The 9,480-nt window shown below is 44.1% G+C and overlaps 1 non-coding gene across 1 annotated transcript; it reads right to left on the reverse strand.

Annotated features, from left to right (window-relative positions):
- Positions 1 to 3,692: 3,692 nt before the first annotated feature.
- Positions 3,693 to 3,799, reverse strand: LOC147942464 (small nucleolar RNA R71). The gene has a single exon (XR_015560570.1). It is a non-coding gene; the product is annotated as a small nucleolar RNA R71 (small nucleolar RNA).
- Positions 3,800 to 9,480: the final 5,681 nt, after the last annotated feature.

Raw genomic sequence — 9,480 nt, forward strand, 5'->3', positions numbered from 1 at the left:
AGAATAACAAATACCAATATCCAATAATACTCCATAATTGAACAACCAATATCCAAACATAATCATCCCAATGTCAAACAACAGGAAACAAGGAACCGACAACCTAGCAAGTTCAAAAGACTCAACTCTAGCAACCTAACAACGCCAGAAAACAACCAATCGAGTCCCTAGAACATCTTCCTCTTTAATGCCTTGATTCCACGATCACACTTTGCCTTTACCTGCACCACAAACACAAATTGAGATGCATGAGTATTTGATAAATACTCGGTGAGGCAATCCTCCCATCTACTGGGCTATACACACAAGCAACAAAGATTTCCATGTTCCAAACAACCAACAAACAAAACACACAAACCAGGAAAACGAACATCGTCTCGCTGGAAGGGAGGTGTCGACCGACACCAGCCTAGTGTCGACCGACACTGGCATTGGTGTCGACCGACACTACCCCACATCTTGTTACTGAGTCGCACAACCAACCACCCCAAGCGACCAAGTAAACAAGAGAGATGGGCTGGAATACTCCATTCCCGCTCCAGTCATGGACTACGACTGGGACCAGGCTAGACAAGTTCAAGTCGCGACCTGCTCTCAAACCACTTCTTGAACCTTGCCTTCATCCTCGCCTCTGGCTCCCAAGTCTGCTCCTCAACACCATCACAGTCCCACATGACTCTCATCAAAGGAATCTTCTTCTTCCGAAGTTCTTTGATCCTCCTCTCGAGAACCCTCACTGGTCTCGCCTCCAAAGTCATGTTGGGCTGAAGATCCTCAGGGATCTTAGCCAACAACTGGTCATCCTCACGGAGACACTTCCGCAACATAGACACATGAAAAACCTTATGAAATGCACGCATAACCTCAGGTAACTCCAGCCTATATGCCACTGGTCCAACTCGCTCAATCACTCTAAATGGACCCATATACCTCGGACTCAACTTAGTCTCAAACAATGACCTGTTCGGACCCCGCAACATGGCCATCTTGAGGTACACTCTATCTCCAACCTGAAACTCAAGATCTCTCCTCCTCCTATCGGCATAACTCCTCTGCCGATCCTGAGCTTCCTTCATGTTCAGCTTGAGAACCGAAATCTTCTCTAAGGTATCCTGAACAAAATCTGCCCCGTACATGCTCCTCTCCCCCATCTGAGTCCAGCATAACGGTGTACGACACGGTCTCCCATACAAAGCCTCATAAGGTTCCATCCCGATACTCGCCTGGTAACTCTTGTTGTAAGCAAACTCTACCAAGCTCAAGTGATCTGCCCAATGGCCACCCCAATCCAATACACACATCCTCAGCAAATCATACAACGTCTGGATCATCCTCTCTGACTGTCCATCTGTATGGGGATGATAAGCTGTACTCATATGCACATTAGTGCCCATCTCTGCCTGAAATGCCCTCTAGAACACCGAAGTGAACTTGGAATCCCTATCAGACACAATGCTCGCTGGCACCTCATGCAACCTGACTATCTCCTTCACATACTTCTTAGCCAAAACTGTTGCTCCATCAATCTTCTTAATGGCCAGAAAATGTGCCGACTTAGTCAACCGGTCCACAATGACCCAGATAGCATCAAACGTCCTGGACACTGGCAAACCAACCACGAAGTTCATAGTAATCATATCTGATAACTCTCTAATTTACATGTTTTTAGCATCCTTTTTTGTCCAGATTTTGCTTTGTTCATACCCTTAACTTAGCATTTTTAGGTCATTAACTGTAGGAATTTACTTTTAGGCCATTTAGGGTGTTGCATTTTTGCATTTGCATATTTTGGATGAAAACAGGTGCTTAAGAGCCTCAAATAGGAAAAACAAGGACAAACCCGAGCATGTACCCAAAAGAGCCATCGAGCTGGAAGAAAAAGTCCGAACCCCAACACGATCGAGGAGGATCCAAGAGCATGAAGAACAACCCGAGGATCTACCCGAGGACGAACTTGACCACATCCTCGTGTACCACATCGTGTAGACCCTCGGGCAGGACTGGGAAGCTAGGGTTAATGGGTTTCCATATATAAACCCCCTCTTCTTCAACTCGCCCTAGCACGCCGCAGACCCTCAGAACAGAGAGCGAGAGCTTCTGGGAGAGATCGAGAGCGACTCAAAACTATTTTCACTTTTGTTAGGATTTATTTTATTTCTTTTGGCATTTTTCTCTTAGATTTCTACTTTATACTCTTCTACTCTAATTCTACTTTTAATATAATGCAATTTTCGTTTATCTATGCTTTTATGTTTTCTGCAATGAGATCTGACTAGTGTAGTAAAGTTTCTAGGGATGGGATAGACAATTTTGTTTTCTTGATCGGTTAGGATGTCTTAGCTTTTATATTTATGTTTTATAAATTCCCTTCTAGATTGGTGTTCTTAATGTTATCAACAGACCGAGAGGTTGAGATTAGATCTAAGCTGTTCTACCATCGAGAGGTGTGGATGAAATGCTTGAATCAATCAATACTAGAGATTTACTCACTTAGCTTAAGAGATTAGATGAGTAAGGGGTTTATTGACAATAATGGATCAGTCTGTATTGCCTGCTTAGTCATGTTTCTTCAACGAGAGTTGGGTAGGGAAGTGATTAAGATTTTATTGTTTCTATCACGAGAGTGTTTTAACAAGATTTTAGAGATTCATTGTCTAGGGAATATCTGCTTGAGGCATGTAGGACATCCGTACTGGTTAGGAACACTTAGGAGTCGAGTACCCCATCCTTAGGAGCTTTCTTATTTAGATTGTTTGCATTTTTATTCATTACTCAATCACTTACCCGAACAGGTACACGATCACCTGCTTCGAGTAGCCCTTCCGGCTGTTCTTGTTTTCTTTCTTTACACGATCACTCCACCCGATCCTGTACTCGAATGCTTTCATCGAGTGCTTAGGTCATGTGGAATGCATAGGGAATTGATACCCTGGGTGAAAATCATACTATCAATTTGGTGTCGTTGCCATTTGGTTGATTTTATTTTGCTACGTTTAGGATTTCAGCACATGCTAGATCAAGTTCTTTTGTTTATATTGGTTCGTAGTCTGACTTGTTTGCTTTCGTTCTTGTTTGTTTTCAATCTTAGGTACAACCCGAGCACCCACCCGACCAGTCACTCGATCGCCTGGATCGAGTAGACCCTCGTGTACACACTCGGTTACTTTCCTGTGCATGCAAACACGATCCAAAGGTAGCCAGAACCTGAGTCCTTTCATTGATAACATCGACAGACCAAGGCTACTCAGACAACAACAAGTTCAACCGCAACCAGAAATCATTGAGGAGACAATGAACAATCAAAACGGTCCACCAGCTCCTCAAGCAAGGACCAACATAGGAGCAGGAGATGCTCCATATACTCACACTCTAAGGAATGGCATTGTGCCACCTGCTGTCCAGAACAACAATTTTGAGATCAAGAGTAGTCTCATCCAGATTATACAGAGTAATAAGTTTCATGGATTGCCAATGGAGAACCCATTGGATCATCTGGATGAATTTGATAGGCTCTGTAGCCTCACAAGATAAATGGAGTTAGTGAGGATGGATTCAAACTCAGGCTTTTCTCATTCTCTTTGGGAAACAAAGCACACATCTGGGAGAAATCACTGCCCAAGGAATCCATCACCACTTGGGAAGCGTGAAAGAAGGCATTCCTGGCCAAATTCTTCTCCAACTCCAGAACCGCAAGGCTGCGAAATGACATTTCCAGCTTTGTTCAGAAAAACAATTAAACATTCAGTGAAGCTTGGGAACATTTCAAGGGATACACTACCAGATGTCCTCGTCACAGTTTCAGCAATGCTTCATTGCTGAGTACACTTTACCGAGGAGTGGTCCCCAAGATACGGATGTTGCTGGACACCGCAAGCAATGGTAACTTCCTCAACAAGGATGTTGATGAAGGTTGGGACCTAGTGGAGAACTTAGCTCAATCTGATGGCAATTACAATGAGGAATATGATCGCTCTGTGCGATCTACGGGAGAGGAAGATGCCAAGTACAAGAGGGACATGAAAGCCCTCAATGACAAGCTCGACAAGCTCCTCAACCATCAGCAGCATGTTCATGCAATATCAGAGGAAGAGCAGTTTTTACAACAAGATGGGGAGACTGTACAAATAGAGGATGTGCACTACATCAACAATAGAGAGGTTACAACAAAGGGTACAACAACTACAAGCCGAATCCAAGTCTGTCCTACCCACAACCGATACAAAGACCAATGCCTCCATCTAGTTCATCTTCACTAGATTTGCTTTCACTGATGCACACATTCCTATCCAATCAGAAGACCGAAACGTTACACATTAATACAAGATTCGATGATCTCACCTGCCGTGTATCCGCCAACTTCACAGAACTACATAAAAAGTCTGATGCCCTGGGATCTCGAATTCAGGTTCTCACGGATAACTCCGCTTCCTCCTCCAGGAGTTCTAAGAAGTCTGCATACGCGATAGCCTTACGGAGTGGAAGACAGCTACCACCTCGAACGACACCAATGAACATCACTGAGGACAGCAATGATTTAGATGGGGAGGATCTCCGTGAACCGGCCAGTTCTGCTGAACTACCAGCCCATTCTCCAGAACAGCCCGCCCCTGCACCTGACCACACTCCTCGGATAGATGATCGGGTCGACACTCCAGTAACTCCGCCTCCTGCAGACAAACCAGGAGGAGAGAAACAGAAAGAAAGAAGATTCATCCCTCCACCCTACAAGCCACCATTACCATTCCCTGGATGATTTCGCAAGGAACTTCTGGAGAAGTACAAAGCACTATTCGAGAAACAGATGCAAGAACTTGAACTCCGCATGCCTCTAATGGACGCTTTCACCCTGATACCTCCTTACCAGAAATTCCTGAAGGATTTAGTGATGGAGCGGATCAAACAAGTTCAAGGGATGGTCATACTCAATCATGAGTGCAGTGCCATAATCCAGAGGACTGTTTCACCTAAGAAACTGAGCGACCCAGGATCATTTACCTTAGAATCGGGAAGATCGATCTGAAGCTCGGGGAAGATGCCTTTGCGATTCGGGGGCATCCGTCAGCCTAATGCCACTAACTGTAGCCAAACGTCTTGGATTCGAGAATTTCAAGCCTATTGACATCAAACTGATTCTGGCAGATCGAACTACGAGGTTGCCAAGCGGAGTTTCTGAATACTTGCCGTTCAAGGTAGGGTTAGTAGATGTACCAACCGACTTCGTGGTTTTGGAAATGGATGTGGAGCCAAAGGATCCGCTTATCTTAGGACGACCATTCCTAGCCACTGCAGGGGCAATGATTGATGTAAGAAACGGGAAGATCAATCTGAAGCTCGGGGAAGACCTCACTATGCAGTTTAACATTCGGGAAACTATGAAAAAACCTACTATAGCTGGTCAAACCTTCTGGATAGAGGAGTTAGAAAACCTGCGTGAGGAGGCATTTGAGGAGATTGCAATCGGGAATTGTTTACAAACAGCACTTACAAATGATGGTAAGGAGGGATTCATGCATCAAGAAACGGAGCTCTACAAGGAGCTGCTTGATACTTATCGAGAGGTCATCGAACCTGAGCTAAGTGAGGATAAGAGGGAAGCTGAAAGAGAGAGAGTGATGCTCGACAACAGAAGCTCGGACATATCAGTAATCAACTCCTACGACATGTCGTGCAATTGCTCAACACCAGCCCACCCGGACGCTAACACGATCGCCCCATCAAGTAGGATGATCAAGCACAATCTCGAGCAGCAACTCCAAACCACTGATGATTGGTCCGAGTCTAAAGCGCCAAAAGTGGAACTCAAACCTCTTCCATCTGGGCTAAGGTACACTTTCTTAGGACCTAATTTACCCTATCCAGTGATCTTCAAGTCTACCCTGCCTGAAAAGGAATTGAATTTGCTTTGAACAATTAAGAAACTATAGGAGTGCAATAGGCTATACTTTAGATGATATCAAGGGTATATCCCCTGATCTTTGCACCCACCGGATAAACCTAAAGGACGAATGTACTCAGCGTCGGCTGAACCCAAACCTGAAAGAAGTGGTAAAAAAGGAAATTCTGAAGCTGCTCGATGCTGGAGTTATCTACCCTATTTCTGATAGCACTTTGGTGTCCCCGGTGCTATCATGTTCCAAAGAAAGGAGGAATCACCGTCGTCAAAAACGAGAAAGATGAGCTAATTCCCACAAGAACGATAACTGATCATTGAATGTGTATTGCCTATAGGAAGCTTAACGCAGCCTCGAGGAAGGATCATTTCCCCCTGCCTTTTATCGACCATATGCTGGAACGACTGGCTAACCACCCTTACTACTGTTTCTTTGACCAGTGTAGTGGATTTTTCCAAATCCCAATTCACCCTGTTGACCAGAAGAAGACAACCTTCACCTGCCCTTACGGTACCTTTGCCTATAAGAGGATGCCTTTCGGCTTGTGCAACGCTCCCGCGACTTTCCAAAGATGCATGACATCCATCTTCTCGGATTTAATAGAAGAAATGGTGGAAGTTTTTATGGATGACTTTTCATTATATGGAGCTTCTTTCACATCTTGTCTGTCAAACCACTGCGAGGTGCTGAAAAGGTGTGAAGAAACCAACCTAGCATTAAACTGTTAAAAGTGCCACTTTATGGTCCATGAGGGAATAGTTTTAGGGCACAAGATCTCAGAAAAGGGGATAGAGGTCGACAAGGCTAAGATCGAAGTAATGGTTCAGCTGCAACCTCCTAAATCAGTGAGAGATGTCAGAAGCTTTTTAGGGCACACAGGGTTCTACAGGCGATTCATTAAAGACTTCTCTAAGATCGCACGACAGTTAACGCGGCTCCTTTGCAAAGAGGCAGAGTTTATTATTGACAAGGACTGTTTAGACGCCTTCAACAAGATAAAGGAAGCTTTGGTGAGCGCGCCAATAGTTCAAGCACCTAACTGGGACCATCCCTTCGAGATTATGTGTGATGCATCAGATTATGCTATGGGAGCAGTACTGGGTCAAAGAATTGATAAAAAGCTCCATATGATCTACTAGGCCTGCAGAACCATGGACGTTGCCTAGACGAGGTATGCAACAACCGAAAAGGAACTCCTTGCTGTCGTTTTCGCATTTGAAAAGTTCAGAAGCTACCTAGTCGGTTCGAAGGTGATTGTCTATACGGTTCATGCTGCCCTACAGTACATTTACTCAAAAAAGGACACCAAACCTAGTCTCCTCCGATGGATCCTTCTTCTGTAAGAATTTGACATAGAGATCCTGGATAAAAAAGGAATTGAAAACGGGGTAGCAGACCATCTGTCCAGAATGAGAATCGAAGATCCACTCCCAATAGATGACTCAATGCCCGAAGAAAGACTTATGCACATCGCCTTCTTGGAAGAAATGAGCCACAAGATCGGACACACGATAGCTTACTCGATCCCCTGAGTCTACCAGGTCGATCAAGTTGATGGCAATCGAGTCGGCTGAGTTACCATGGTACTCAAATTTTGTGAACTACATGGTGTGCGGGGAAATTCCTAAGGACTATGACGCTCATAGAAAGAAGAAGTTTGTCAGGGATGTCAACAACTACTAGTGGGATGAACCTTTTCTTTACAAGAAAGGGGTGGATGGCCTGTTCAGACGATGTATAGCAAAGGAGGAAGTCCGAGGAGTACTAGAGCACTGTCATGGGTCCACCTATGGAGGACATTTTGCTACCTTCAAAACAGTCCAAAAGATACTACAAGCTGGTCTTTGGTGGCCAACAATGTATAAGGATGCACAGCTCTACAAAGCACAATGTGATTCGTGCCATAAAATGGGTAACATAGGTCGAAGGAATGAAATGCCTCAGCAGCCAATCTTAGAAGTCGAAGTTTTCGATGTTTGGGGAATAGATTTTATGGGACCTTTCCACCCACCCTCAAATGGAAACGTGTACATCCTAGTGGCAGTCGACTATGTATCGAAGTGGGTAGAAGCAATCGCAAGCCCGACGAATGATCACAAGGTCGTAATGAAGATGTTCAAAAGCATCATTTTCCCGAGATTTGGAATCCCGAGAGTAGTGATCAGTGATGGAGGAACCCACTTCATTAACAGGGTTTTCGATGGCTTGTTGAGAAAGTACGGAGTCAAGCATAAAGTCGCGATAACCTATCACCCACAGACTAGCGGACAAGTGGAAGTAAGCAACAAACAGATCAAAGCGATATTAGCCAGAATCGTGGGAACCACAAAAAAGGATTGGGCATTCAAGCTGGATGATGTGTTATGGGCTTACAGAACCGCTTATAAAACACCGATTGGGCGGACCCCTTTCCAGCTTCTTTATGGAAAAAACTGTCATCTTCCGGTCGAGGTTGAATACAAAGCAATGTGGGCGACCAAGCTGCTGAATTTGGACATAAAGACTGCTCAAGAGAAAAGAGTAATGGATCTCCACGAACTCGATGAGATACGGCTAGAAGCCTATGATAATTCGAGAATCTACAAGGAAAGAACCAAAGCTTTTCATGACAAGAAGATCCGACACAAGGATTTAAAATCTGGGGACAAAGTCCTTTTGTTCAACTCATAGCTTCGGCTGTTCCCTGGGAAGCTCAAGTCAAGATGGTCAGGACCCTTCGAAATTAAAAAGGTTCTGCCCTATGGAGCGGTGACTTTACTAGGAAAAGATGAGACAGAATTTACTGTGAATGGGCAGAGAGTGAAGAAATACATGGCAAATGAGAACACAGAGGAGGGATCATCTCTGCGTCTCGACGATCCCGCGCCAGTATGAGATGAACTGAAAAGTCAAGCTTAGAGACTATAAACAAGCTCACTTGGGAGGAAATCTCAAAGGCAGGTTCGTAAATACAAATTACATTTTAAAGTCTTTTCTCTCTTAAGTGCTTTCGCCGTACCCGATGAGCTACGCGGTACCCCCTCGATCAACCCCTCGGATGCTGGTCTGAGTAAGTCGTTCATGCATATCACCAAGCTCTCTGACGAGCAAACACCGGCCCCTGCTGAAGCCGGAGACGACCCTGGCTACACGTTGGTGAGTATGGAGGCTGCTGCAACCTCCTTCTTCACCAACCCATGAGGTACCAAATTTATCCAACTTTTGTAAATAACATTGCATTTAGTTTTATTTCATTTTGTGTGATTCTTGGATTCTTTTTCCGACTTTTATTACACAAAGACTGTGTAATTTAAGTTTGGGGGAGGATCCTAGAATGTATTTAACATTATATTTTATTTTCTTAATCTTCTTATTTTAAATTTTGGCATGCTAGTTTTATTCATTTGAGTCTGCATCTATGTGCATTGAAAAACCGAAAAAGTTTTTGAAAAATTTTAAAAATAAAAAAAAGAGTGTTCATGTAGTTGCATTTACATATTAGGATTGAGTCTAGTTTGCTTCATATAGGATTGTTGCATATGCATTTTAGGGGACAATGATTAAAACTACCTTGTTTAAAATCAAACCTTAGGATTGAAGCTATAGCCTT

This window comes from Camelina sativa, chromosome 6 (assembly GCF_030686135.1).
Source record: "Camelina sativa cultivar CO46 ecotype springtype chromosome 6, ASM3068613v1".
Lineage (NCBI taxonomy): Eukaryota > Viridiplantae > Streptophyta > Magnoliopsida > Brassicales > Brassicaceae > Camelina > Camelina sativa.